This window comes from Chelonia mydas, chromosome 20 (genome assembly GCF_015237465.2).
Source record: "Chelonia mydas isolate rCheMyd1 chromosome 20, rCheMyd1.pri.v2, whole genome shotgun sequence".
NCBI classification, from domain to species: Eukaryota; Metazoa; Chordata; order Testudines; family Cheloniidae; genus Chelonia; species Chelonia mydas.
In genome coordinates, this window is record NC_051260.2 from 5,080,541 (window position 1) to 5,094,618 (window position 14,078).

A 14,078-nucleotide genomic window follows, 5' to 3' on the forward strand; every position below is an offset into this window, starting at 1 on the left:
AACCTCAGACCATCAGCAGGCTGAGCTGGGTGGCAGACAGAATCCCAGACCGTCAGCAGGCTGAATGGGGTAGTGGACAGAACCCCAGACCGTCAGCGGGCTGAGTGGGGAGGCGGACAGAACCCCAGACCGACGGCGGCTCACCCGCTGCTGGTCTGGGGTTCCACCGGCTCCTGCCAGCCGGGGTCCCTGCCGCCGGCCCCGCTCAGCCTGCTGCCGGCCTGGGGTTCCATTCACCCAGGCCGGCAGCGGGCTGAGTGGGGCTGGCAGCCAGTACCCCGGCTGGCAGCAGCGTGCCGGTAAAAATTGGCTTGTGTGCCGCCTTTGACACGCGTGCCACAGGTTGCCAACCCCTGGTCTATAGATATTAAGCATATAGATCTCTCTCTGATTCAGTGGTCTCTAAACTGTGGGGCGTGCCCCCATAGGGGGGTGCGGCAGGGCTGGGCCAGCCCCCATGGGAAGCGGGGAGGGAGCCCACCCAGCCCCGCTCAGGCCCCGCTCCCAGACATGGCCCCGGCTCCTGGCCATGGCTCCATATCCAGCCACACACCCAGCTGTCAGCCCCAGCCTCGGTCCCCAGCACCACCCCCAACCTCTCCCCCCAGCCCTAGCCCCAGCCGCCTCCCAGGGGTAAAGGGGGGCGGCGACTGTGAAAAGTTTGGGGACCACAGTTCTAATGATGTGTATGAGGCAGCATGGTCTAGTGGACTGGAAGCCAATTCATGGTTCTGCCAGTGACCTATTTTGGCAGTCACTTCTCTTCTTTGTCCCTCTCTTTCCCCTCTCACCCTTTGTCTGCTCCTCTGGGCAGGCGCTTTCTTTCCCTAGGTAGCTGTATAGCACAATGGAGCCCCAGTCTCCTTAGGACTCCATACAAATGAATAACAATTGTTTTTCTCCTATTAAGTTTCAATGTCCCTTTTCTCCCCTCCCTGGGGTTTATAAACTTCAAATGCACGTAGCTGGCTCATGTCAGTGGCTGGCCAAGCGATACATTCAAGGTGTGTCTCCCTTGGCTTCAGAGGGCTCTGGATCAGGCCCGAAAAGAAATAATTCTCTTTCCTCAAAAGCGATGGTTGTGGTCAGTCAACAGCAAGCAAGCAATGGTCACGCCCCCCACTCTCTCAGGAGCAAGAACCTCATGCATCCCAGGCTTATGAAGAGATGCCCTAGGCTGAGCGTGCGGCCGGCACTGGGGAAGGCATCTGCATATCCAGGCTAATGGAGAGACCATATGCCACCTTAGAAGTGCCATTCAAATTCCGGGCTATAGGGCAAGCGTCTGTTCCTGTCTTCGCCCCAGAGATGTATCAGGTACAATAGAGACCGCTAAGGGGTGGTCATTGCTACTAGTGATGGCCACGGTTCGCCCCTCTGGGGGCATTTGGTTGTTGCTAGACTGGCCCCATCAGCCGACCAAGGAACAGACCCGAGGGTGGGACGCTGTGGCAGTGGTATCCTATATGCCAAGGTGGCAGATGGTGGCTTTTCACCAGGGCATCTAAGAATTGCCACCTCAGATCAGAGCAGTGACTCATGCAGTCCAGCATCCTGTCTCTGATGGTGGCCGGAGGAAGGGGAAGAAAGCCCAGAGCTGACAATTACGAGGCATACCGCATGGCTGCCCTGCGGCAGCGTGCACCGCAATGACCGTAGTGTGCTGCACTTTTGGTTTGGGGGGTGATGCCCGCCTCACTTGTGCGACGCTCTCCTAGGTACTATATTCTAGAATTGAGTCCTGGGGGTTTCAGAGGACTGCCCAGCTGCTGGGGAGCCGGCAGAAAAGACACCCAGCTGGATCCACAGCTGTTTAAATTAAAGCAGATCCATTGCCTTACGCACTGGCGGCAAATCTGGCCTGAAGATGTGATGCTGGTAACATGGACAACCCAGGAGTATTATTAAAATTACAGTAGCATCTAGAGGTGCCAAACTGGATGAGGGCCCTACTCTGTTCGGCGCTTGTTCCGAAACACAGCTGCTGCCGCCTGGAAGGGAGAACAATCTAGACAAGACGGGCAAAGGGCTGGAGGGGAAGTGACTTGCCCAAGGCCACACAGCAGAAACGGGACTAGAACTCAGGGCCCCAACTCCTAAGTCACCCTGCTAGCCAGTAGCCTTTTTCCTTCAAACCAGAGCTGTGTTCAGGCATGTCACACAGGCCCCTGGGTTTCTGGAGAAAGGCAACTTCCTGAGTCCTTCCAGTTTAGCTAAAAGGGCACGGGACTGGATGTGGAGAATAAATGAAGCTCAGCCACACAGAAGGTCAGGCATTCCTTAAGTGTATTCTTTATGCTTAAAGAATACAGACAAATTAAAGCAACAGACAAAGCCAGAAGCGCCCCACAGCAATGACTGACAAGGCAGCACCAGGCTTTCCTTCCTTTAAGAAGAACTTCTTGTTTGATCCTCAGAGTTATTTCTCTCTTTGGCCCCTCTCTGGTTCAATGGAACCTCTGGGCCAGATTTTCAACAGGTGTAAATCAGCGTAGCTCCCCCAATGCTTTGCTAATGATGAAGGGCGAAGGGAGCCTTGACGTCTACATGATGGGGCTTAATGAGAGCTCGGTGAGTAAGCAAATAATCATTAGTAAATGGCCGTTTGGTAGAACGGGTTGCAAAATTTTCACTGGAAATTTTTTCAGGGGCCAAAAATGGCCTTTCGGAGGAGATGGATCTTTTCATGAGAAACCGTGTTTTTCATCAACATCTTTCAGGCATTCATCAAAAGCCTCCAACTTTTATTTGTTTAATTTTAATTTATTTCCTTTTTCTGACAGCCAAAACTATACCTTTTTAGTTGTCAAAAACTGAAAAAAAAATTCCGTTTTTCCCATTTTTGGTGAAAAAAAAAAAACAAAACCCTGTGAAAAATATAGACAAAAAATGAACAATTTTCAGCTGGGTGGGGATTTTTATTAGAAAATAAAATACATTGCCCAGCCAGCTCTGCTATTTGGTCCTTTAAAAAAAGAAGAAGAAAAAAAGAAATCATTTTGAATCTATGCAGATGCCTTTTGGGTAAAGTTCGGAGCCATGCGGCCAGTCAGCACAAGTTTATGCATCACTTAAAACCTAGTTAGGTAGGGCCTAGTCCTGAGTGGGGCCTAATCCACGCACTAACTTCCTTCTGTGTGTCTGGTCGATGCAGCTATGATCATGGACTAGCAGAAATGCATCCAAGAACTCCCGTGACACGATCTTTGTCTCTGCTTATATCGTACTGAAGGGGAAAGAGCTGATTAATTGGTGACTCTCATCGTCGTAATTTTTGCAAAGGCTAAGCAAATATTAAAAGCTCTATCTATCGCAACATTGGCCAGCAAGGAGGGGAAAGGTCAAGACTCATTTAGAGGGAACTCCACTTGGGGTGTGGAATTTAGCTCCGCATTGGGGTGATGTCATTTAAAGGGCCAGGTGATGATAACCCACAAGTGGCTTTATCCTCTGAGTCTGTTTCTTTGCATCCTGGCTGTTAAATACCTTGGCCTGTTTACCATATAAAGGTCACACAGCCAGCCACTTGACAGATGCAGAGATGAGCAGCACCTTCCATATGGGCCGCAGCTGCATCCAGTTATTCTCACCAAGCCTGATGCTGTGTGCCCGAAAAGGAGACAAAACGTTCGCTCTGCTTCTCATTTGGCCCCCGAAAGCTCGTGAGGTGGGGTTGTGTTTTGCAGGGGGTTGGTACTCTTAAGTTGTCCCCGGTCACAAAAGTCTATCTCAGCCTGTTACATCAAAAAGTCAGCACGAGTTAAAGACAAAAAGACTGAATTAGCCCAAACAAAAAGCTTTCCTGTTTTAACCCAGCACCGCGCTGAGGGCATGTCTAGCGAACCAGAGGAACATGGGACCGAAAAATCAATGGATCAAAACTGGTGTGTCAAAAATTCGCCCTGAGTGGTGGACAGAATTGCGAGGGGATGGATTATTCTGCCCTGCATTCCCACTTGGGGTCCTTCAAAAAATAAGTCTTCAGGGGAAGAATCAAGTTGGCTAGCTGGGAGATGGGGGGGCTATGAGGAGCAAGCTTCACAATAATAGCTGCCACCCCCACCATTGTGATGCCTTAGGCCCTTCACTGCGCTGATCCTCAGAGATGACCTCACAAATAACAAATAACGACGAGCTGAGCAAATAATTGATGTTTCAGATTTGGGGCTGAAACAGATTTTTTGTTGAGAGTTGGTTTCAGGGGCCTTTAACCCATTTTTATCATCAGCAGATCTCAAAGTGCTTTACAGCGTCAGCATCATGCCCATTTTACAGATGGGGAAACTGAGGCACCAAGCAGCGACGTGATATGTGCAAGGTCACAGGCTGATCTAGGACTAGAACCCAGGTCTCCTGAACCCCAGCACAGTGGTCTTCCCACTAGACTGTACTGCCAGCATGGCTCAGGATTGTGGGGGATTCTAAATCAGAGCCGTCCAGAATTCAATGGCTGTTACCTCCCAATTCCTGTGGGCTTCTCCTGCAAAGAGGCCCAGAATCTACCCCCGTGTCTCAATCTCTTGTTCTTATCTCTCCTTAAAGAAAAGGCTCCAGCAGTTCTGCGCTGATGAACGGCGCTCAAGTTAGCGAACTCCCGTCCGTCGTTGGCACAAAACGCAGCAAAAGCTCATCAGAAACCGGGCGTTTATTGAGACAGGAACGTGTCACCCTCAGAGGCTACGCCGCCAAGCTTACAGAGGCGTTTCCCAAACACTGAATCCCCTGCTGGGGTCGTGGAGGCATTGGAAGGAGAGCGGTAAGAGCCCTGACAGCTTCTGAACTGCTGACATTCCTCAGCGTCAGCATGAGAGCTGCTCACAATTTTCCCCTCAAAACCCGCTTTTTTCCCCAATGGAAAACTGCAGTTTTGACCAAATGAAAATGTCACAGAAAGCTACAGAGCCTCAAACTTTTCCAGGTTTTGGGGGGGACCCGCTTTTGGCCAAAAATTATCCTTTTTTTTCCCCTTTTGGATAAAAAAGTTGCAATTTTCCACAGGAAAGCCCCACCCTGGTTTTCTGACCAGCTCTAATCAGGAGACTTTTGTGTTTCACTACAAAGCATCTAAGGACGAGTGGCTCATCGCTGGCCAAATCCCAACCATCACGAGTGTTTTGGTCACCAGCAGAATGAATTTGTAACCCACGGACAATCCGTAAAGCGCAATGTCCCCCTCTAGTGGTGGCAGCTTGGCCAACAGAACCAGGTATTGGTCATGCTTTTAGAATCAGAGGTCTCAGCTTTTCTTCCCGCTGCTGCACCCCGGGACCTAATCACCACCAGAGGGGATGAGGGTTGCATACTTTGTAGAGCCCGGTCCAAAAATGGATTGTCCGTCCCACCAAAAATTTTGGCAGTTCAAGCAAAATTCACCCTGCATTGAGATGGAAACCCCAAATTTTGACATTTTTCACGTAACGAAATTCCCATCAAATCTTTTGTTTCGGGTCAAATCAAAAAATCTGGAATGTCTCAAAACAGACCTTTCCTTCTGATTTCAACCTCGGTTTGTTTTCTTTTAAATACAACGTCAATTTCAAAATAGAAAGTCATTCCGAAACTGAAAAATAGAAACGCTTTGTTCCAAAAGCGTCAAAATGGGACAACTTGACATTTTCAAAACATGGTTTTCTGCTTCCCCGCTCCCCAAAGCAAAATTTCCTCAAAACCAATGAGATTTTGCAAACAGAGTAAGTTTAATCAAAATGGCATTTTCTGGTGGAAAACTCTTTTGATGAATATTTTCCAGGCAGCTCTAATATTCCGGGATCTGAGAATGGAGTTAGGTCATTGAAGCCTTTATTCTGCATGGACGGGGAGAATAGATGCAACACTAGGATGGGAAAGTGATGAGAGGAAAGGTTGGGTGGATGTGGCCACAAAAAGATATTTATTATTGGCACGTAGAGGCTTCCACCAAAATCAGGTACTAAGATGCTAGGCACTGCACAGACACATAGTAAGAGGCAGTCCCTGCCCCAAAAAGCTTACAGTCTAACTAGACAAAAGAAGGGGACAGATTTAGAGATGGGAAACTGAAATCCAGAGGGGATAAGTGACTTGCCTGAGGACAAACAGGGAATCTGTGGCACAGTCAAGAATTGAACCCACCTCTTCTAACTCCCAGTCCAGTGCTTCACCCATAAAACTAACCTTCCTCTGCAGAGCAGGTGCAGAACAAGAAGTTAGAAAGTGAGAGGAGAGAGAAGACAGAAGAGATCATGCAGAGGGAAAGGGTTAAGGAGGGAGGGGAGGGACTGGAGGGAGAGGGGATTGTTAGGGAGGGGTTTCCAGGGGAAAAGGGAAGGCAGGGACCCAAGGAAGAACTGTTTGCCTGTGCTTTATAACAAGATGTTTTCTGACCTGATGACACAGAATAGATGCAGTAGTAGAAGGTGCTTGTTATGTGTCTCTATCATCCCACCTCCCAGGATGTGTAGAGAATAAAATTAAAAGTCTCCTGGCCCTCAGCTGGGGATGCTCCACTGAACTCAGACCCTCCAAGAGTCCTGGGACCATCCCACTTTGCCCCACGAAACCCTCTGTCCTGCACCACTCACTCAGATTTGACTTGGCCACCCCCCTCTCCCCATCAGGAAGCCAGGACCCCATGCACCAGGTCACAATGCCCAGAGCAGGGATGCGAGCCCTGCCAGCCTCACAGGACAGGAGATGCAGTAGCATCCACCCCACTGGCTCCCATCCTGGAGGCAGAACCTGTCCCACATTAGCCACTGGAAGTGTTGGGAGATATTCTAAACTCACTGAAGCTATGTGATTTGTACCCACAGAGGCTCTGGCCCCAAGCGCATTGTGGGAGCTTTCAACCCTCTTTGGCTGTGATGCAAATTGGAAAGAGATTCACCATCTCCCATCACCATGAGCGTGGTCATAAGAGACCATGGTAAAAAGAGCTTTGGTCGTTCCTTGACCTGAGAAAAATGTACCCCCAACACATCCGCACCAGTAAATCCCCTTAAGCCACAGCAGCTATTAGAAGAGGCTTTAGGATCCACTGTTTTGATACACAGAGTATTTCAAAAAACTCAGCATCTGTTTAGACACCAAAGTCAGCAGCTGGATTTTCAGAAGAACACAACACATTGAGCTGGGTGCTCAGTTCCTGACTGCGGGACCTGACAGCTTGGATATCTGGCTCTCTGGGATCTAATGAACCCATGAATCCTGCTTTTGAGGTGTCTTGGGAGCAGGAGCTGTTCTCGCCTCTGCTAGCCAGTTATCCACCTTACTACTTGTGTACCAAGTTCCTGTCTTAGAGATTGCACAATAAAGTCTGAGGGGATGTTAGCACTAGCATGAAAATAGCTCAGATTAACCAATTTCCTGCCCCAGTCGACCAAATCCACCAGGCTCATTTATGCCAGCAGAGGATCTGGCCCTATTGACTCCAGTGGAGCTGTGGCTGATTTACACCAGCTTGGAATCTGGACCCACTGACTGTACATTAAATGGATCGTGAAACTACTATGAAATTACTTAGGAGATGGGACTTTATATCTGCAGGGCCAAGTTTTACTTTGTTCTCGCTCAGTCCATGCTCAGAGGAAATTTGCCTGAGTGAAAACTGAGTTTGACCCTTAGGAAATCTGAACTTTCAGCTGGGGACGAACCATTGTTCTGGATAAATAACATCATCAGGTGTTAAAAGAACCAGTTCCTCCTCAAGACATCATAGCCCAGGTCCGCAAAGATATATAGGTGCCTAACTCTTTGACATCAATGGGAATCAGGTACCTAAATATCTTTAAGGATCTGGGCCCATGTCCCCACCAGCTATATTCACTGTAGCCTGGTTACTTGCAAATGTTGCCAATGCCTTGGGTTGTCCTGATGAAAAAAGGAGCTGAGCAACAAAAGTCCTTGCGGCTCATAACTCCAACATCACAGAGGGGAAACCATACCAGCACTTTCTGATATAAGAACGGACAAAGGCCGTTTAAATTATAGGGGTGGCCAGATAGCACCAGAAGAAACACAAACTAAGATCCTTGCGATACAAAACAAATTCCTCTGCCAGTGCAAACATCTGCAGATTTTAGTGTGCTGGCACATACGGCATTTAGGATCTAACTGACGTTCCAGGATGAAGACCATGGTTAACAATCCCGCTCCTCGGGCACATGGGAACTCTCTCCAATGAGGGTCAAGCTCATCTGTGCTGCAGACAGAGTGTCCTCAGGGCTGGTCTGAGACTGCTGAATGACTTCCCCCAGGAACTTAAGGACCATCACAAACCACCATACCTTCCACTCCAAGTGCAAAGCCCATTTCTCTGACCGGCCTTCTCTAACGTGAAGACAGAGCAATGTGTAAAGGTGGCATTAAATGCATAGGGGACTTAATGTCTGTTCAGTGTTTTAACACAGAAAGCTCCATTTAAATCCTGATTGCTGTTATAGTCGAGTGGCTGGGCCACTGATGTAGGACTCAGGATGCCTGGCTCTGCACTGGGCTGCTGGGTAACCTTGGGCACCTCTCTGTGCTTTAGTTTTCCCCATCTGTAAAATGGGACTAATGATACAGCCATCCTGTCTAAAGTGCTTTGAGATCTAAAGATGAAACGCAGCTGTTCTATAGGCAGAGCATTATTATTAGTTGTAGAGCTGGTTGAAAAATGACAAGACAAAGAACATCTAAATTATGGAGGTTGCCAGGTCCCCCCAATAGAAACGCAACAAAAGATCCTGTTTGTTCGGTTTTTTTCCCAAACTTTCCCCCCCCCCAGTTTTTTGGATGAGAAATAAAATCTGTTTGTTTTTTCCAGGTTTTAGTTTCTGGTTTTAACATTTCAACCAAAATGAAACATTTTATTTTGGCTGAAATGCCATTTTTTGTCAAAAAAATATTCAACCAGCTACTTATCATTATTTTTTATTAATTATTATTAATTTATTATTAATTATTATTATTTTGAGCCCATCACATGTAATCAGGGGGCTAGTCTGAAAGTCTGAAACATTCCCAAAATCTTCTAGGCCATACACTGACAAGCAGGGGTAAATTTGGCAGTTGGGGTCGGGGTTGGTCCTGCTTTGAGCAGGGGGTGAGACTAGGTGACCTCCTGAGGTTTCTTCCAACCCTGATCTTCTATGATTCTATGGTGTTCTGCCCCCCCCTCCCCGCCAAAAAAAAAACAAACAAACCTCCTTGGTCGTTTATGCAACAAAGAGATTTCTATCACGAGCCACTATTTTTCATTGCTTGCCTGAGATGTCCCCGTGGGCTGAGAGCTGATGTGCTTGGTCTGAGTTCACAGGTGACATTTTGGGGGACAGGTTGAGCCAGCTTTGAGTGACGTGATTACAGAATCAACCAAAAAAACCCCACAACAAATCCCTCTTTTTCCACTGAAAAGAAAATCCCAATTTTTTTTGGGGGGGGGGGCTAAATAGTCCCCTCCTCCCTCCCCCTGTGTGTACCCTCCTCACCTCCTGAAACACAATCTCCCCTCCCATTCTGCCTGTCTCCTAACGAAACACAGTTCCCATACTGCCCTAACATGGCCAAACTGCCACCAGGTTATTACGTACGGATCCCTTTCTCTCTCTGTCTCTCACACACATGCTCTTACAAGCTGCCCTTTGTCAGCCAGCGCCTCCCCTTCCTGCAGCAAAGTACAGGGGAGCTCTAAAAAGAGAACAGGCTTGATGGACGGCCCAGGATCTCTCTACAAGTTGTTGCCTATCCCACAAAGGCTGGCCCAGCCTCTCTGCGACATCCAGCAACAGATACCAGCACGTGGCTGGGCATCGCCCAAGTTCCTTGACCCTGGCTGCCCACGACAATGCGCCTTTGCTCATTGCGCTGAGACCAGCGGCTTCCAATTCCACCATCATGCCACCCAGATCGACCCTGCACCTGCTCAGCACAATGGCATGGGAGATGGGGCAGGGTGGGGGCGGGGAAGGGATCTTGCCTTCAGACCCAAATTCCCCCGCCTCCCCGAGGGCATCGGTCAGTGCAGCTGGCTCTTCGCCAGCCCCGATGTCAGCACCAGGCTTTGTCCGTCCAAACAATGGGCTTATTTCAGGGCTTTCTAATGACCAGTGCCGCTCTCACTCCTGGGAAGGGGAGGGTGGGCATGGGGGAATGGTTTTAAAAGGCCATTAGGCTGATGTATTGATGTTTTAAATGGGAGTGCGCCTTGGTCTGCGGCAAAAATAACCTGCCAGGGGAAAAAACCAACACATCGTCTCGGAGGGGAAAGAAGCAGCTTTTTGTAGCCAACCAAACCACTGTCCACCTTCCCCTGGTGGCAGGGGAAGATCTAGACCAGGAATCAGCCCCAGTTGGGTGAGAGGCACAGAAATGCTGCTTTCAGGAGTGTTAAAAGGCACATTACACACCCACGCTGGAATTTGAGATGGGGACAATGGAAGAAATGACATCAAACCAGGCTTCCCTCTCGGGAGCCCTGCTGCCCGTTAACTCTTAGAAGGTCCAGCCCTGCTGGTCGCAGCCCGATGGTGCTTTGAATGGGAAACTCAGGCTGGATAACACAGGATACTGTTCCTCGGCATCTCGGGCTAGCTCCTTGGCTCATGTAAACCGGCACAGAGCCAGTGAAGTCAATGGATGACACCACTCCAGCAGAGAGGGGTCTCACTAATTTACACCAGCTGAAGATCTGGCCCCATGGACTCCAGAGGAGCCCTGGTGATGCTGACTGGTGGGAATCACAATCATAGAATCACAGAATATCAGGGTTGGAAGAGACCTCAGGAGGTCATCTAGTCCAACCCCCTGCTCAAAGCAGGACCAATTCTCAACTAAATCATCCCAGCCAGGGCTTTGTCAAGGCTGACCTTAAACACTCCTAAGGAAGGAGATTCCATCACCTCCCTAGGTAACACATTCCAGTGTTTCACCAGCCTCCTAGTGAAAAAGTTTTTTCCTAGTATCCAACCTAAACCTCCCCCACTGCAACTTGAGACCATTGCTCCTCGTTCCGTCATCTGCTACCACTGAGAACAGCCGAGATCCATCCCCTTTGGACCCCCCTTTCAGGTAGTTGAAAGCAGCTATCAAATCCCCCCTAAACAGCGCTGCTGCATCCCAGTTTACGCCAGCTGGGGAATCTGACCCCACTGACTGCAGTGAAGCCATGCTTGGGCACAGCCAGGCCAGTTTACACCAGCCAGGAACCTGCCTTACTGATTTCAGTGGCACGCTGGTGATTTATACCATCTGGGTCTCTGGCCCACTGACTTCCACAGAGCTGTGACCAATATACACCAAGTGAGGATTTGGTCCAGTAGAGTTACTCCTCATTTACATCGGTGTAGAGGGCAAAAATTTGGCATAATGGGCCTGAGTCTTCTCTTACACCAGGTTTATCCCTGCGCAACTCCATTATGCCAGTTCCCCCAGCTGGTGTGACTTTGCCATAGCTACATTGCATTCATTGGGCCAGAGCCCCAGTGGGTGTAAATCAGCCCGAGCCCCATTGCATTCAATAGGCCAGATCCCAAACTAGTGTAAATCACTGATGGAGCTACAGTGATTTACACCAGCTGACGCCCTGGCCTATTAATGTCCGCTGCATTACTCCTGCTTTGCCCCCGCGTGACAACAGACTCAAGACCACGATCTGTCCACGGAGCACGAACTGGTTTCAGTGAGCTCCATAATAAAAGCCCACCTGGGTTGAGCTCTCGTGCACAGAGGGCAGGGAACGGGCCCTCCGGCTGACTGACAGGTTCAAGCGTTTTGAGAACCAGTGGGGCATCTGCAAATTCCTTCTGAAATTTAAAAAAAGAGGCGTGTAAAGCAGGCACCTGCAGGCCGACGCGGTGCGAAGGGGCCCTCAAGATTCACAGGATGGGCCACGGCGTCCCCCAAAAAGGGAGAACCGGAAACATGCTCTCAACTATTGTCAGGAGAGGCAGCATTTCACAGGTTCTCTTGTCCTGCTATAGGGGCGCGCGTGGATTGGACAGCTGCCGTTCTGTAACTGTTTATTGTATCACTATTAACGTACGCGAACACGCCGTGCCATTGTTAACAAGCCTCTATCGAAAGACCCATCGGTGTTCAGTCGACCCTGTTCATTAGCTTTGTCTTTATTTTGTTCTAATACCCCCAAATGGTAGCCAGACATTAGTAAATCCACTTGATCGTGGTCAAAGGCTGTCTGTTGGGTGTTTCTGTTGGCAAAATTTCCCATCCTTTATTCCTCCAGGTCTCTGATACTCGGGGAATCAAGGAAACAAGCAGTCTGGCTGCTAGCAGTAATTTAGTCAAACACAAGCTATTGGACTCAATATAGGGGTAACTGGATGAAATTCACAAGCCCCGTGTGATGCAAAAGGTCAGACTAGAATAGATGATATAATGATCCCTTCTGGCCCTAAAATTTATGAATCTATTAATCCGATTGTCTATCAATGGGTCCGTCCCTGAGTTAATAATCTCTTGTATAATCGCTATGGGTTCTATTACTGAGATCAGAGCCCCATTCTGCCAGGCTCAGGACATACACTTAGTGAAAAACAGTCCCTGCCCAGGAGATCACGCAGTCTAAATAAACAGAGTCACAGGAAGTGGCGGTAACTTGCCCAAGGTCATATAGCAGGCCAGTGGCAGAGCCAGAGATAAACCCCTGCGCTAGTCGCTACACTATGCGGCCTCTCCCCGTACAGGGTAAGACCTTATGCTCTCCGAGGACTCCACACATTGGGACCTGTGGCTGGAGTTGGAGTTGATGTAGCAGAGAGTTTGGAAGAGCAGGGAACCCCCGTAAAGTGGCCCCATGCTCCCACATCCCCATCTCAGGAGCCCAGTGAGGGAAGGAAGGGGCCTGTGCTGGCAGTTCCCAGCATGGCCTTCTGAAAAGCACATCCTGGGGAACCCCATTCCCAGGTGGTCAGGAGAGAGAGGCCTGCATCACAGTGAGGAAAGAGCCGACTGCATCCCCCTGCAGCTTGCTCAGACATGTGATCACCCTCCAGTAGCCACCAAACATCTCTCTGCCCCTCCAATGACAAGAACTGCAGCCCAGGGCCGGCACCTAGATACCATGGCAACTGGAACCATCTGAACACCCAGACTAGAGAAAGGGAGGCTCTGTCTATCCATCCCCATACACACACCCATCCAGCCATCATCCATCCAACCACCCATCCCCATGCACACTCCTCCATCCATCCATCCAACCACCCATCCCCATACATGCACCCATCCATCCACCCATTCCCAATCACAGCCCTCCATATAACCATCTCTGACTCCATGGTAACCAGCACCATATAAAAACCCAGACTAGACAGAGGGAGGATCTATCTATCCATCCATCCCCAAACACACCACTCCATATACTGTCTATCGCACCCATACACACCCCTTCATCTATCCATCCCCCTACACATCTATCTATCTGTGTTCTCATTTCCACAATATCTTTCTGGATATTATGCTTTTCCTTAACGACCTTCACACAAAATCCAGAGTTCCTATATTTGACACCTTCCCCCCACCCCCAGGAAAATCCAATCACTTTCTAAAGAACATTAATAAAAATAGCGCCATGCACTGATTCTCCCTGAAGAGTAACGTGCTGAACAAATGATAAATCATTAGCCCAAGATGTTTTTCAGTTCTGGGTGTGTGTGAAGCTTTTCAACAAGTGAAAAATCCAGACATTTTTCTCCCCAAAGCCATGTCAGTCCAACATGGCATGTTCAATTAACCTCAGACTTTCCCCAGAAACATTTCCTCCGGCCTAAAAGGCAAGCCTGAGAAATGCCAGGCAGAAAGGAGCCTTGTTAAAAAAGCGAGCTTCTAATGGAAAGTGTCTCGCGACCCCAGCCGTGGAGGGACCGGCGTGGCTCCGTAAATACAGGCACTAGGAAAAACTCAGCTCTAAGAAATCCCATTCCAACATTACTTCAGCAGCAGAATGGAATGTGCCTCTGGATCAGCGGAGCGTGCTTCTGAGCAAGCAGTATACAATGAGGAAATGGAGCGAGAAATAGCCCATTAGGCTGCCCAGCGATGCAATCATCTCCAGGGCCACAGGAGTGGAAACTAAGTCGCTGTGATTTACATTTCAACATTAT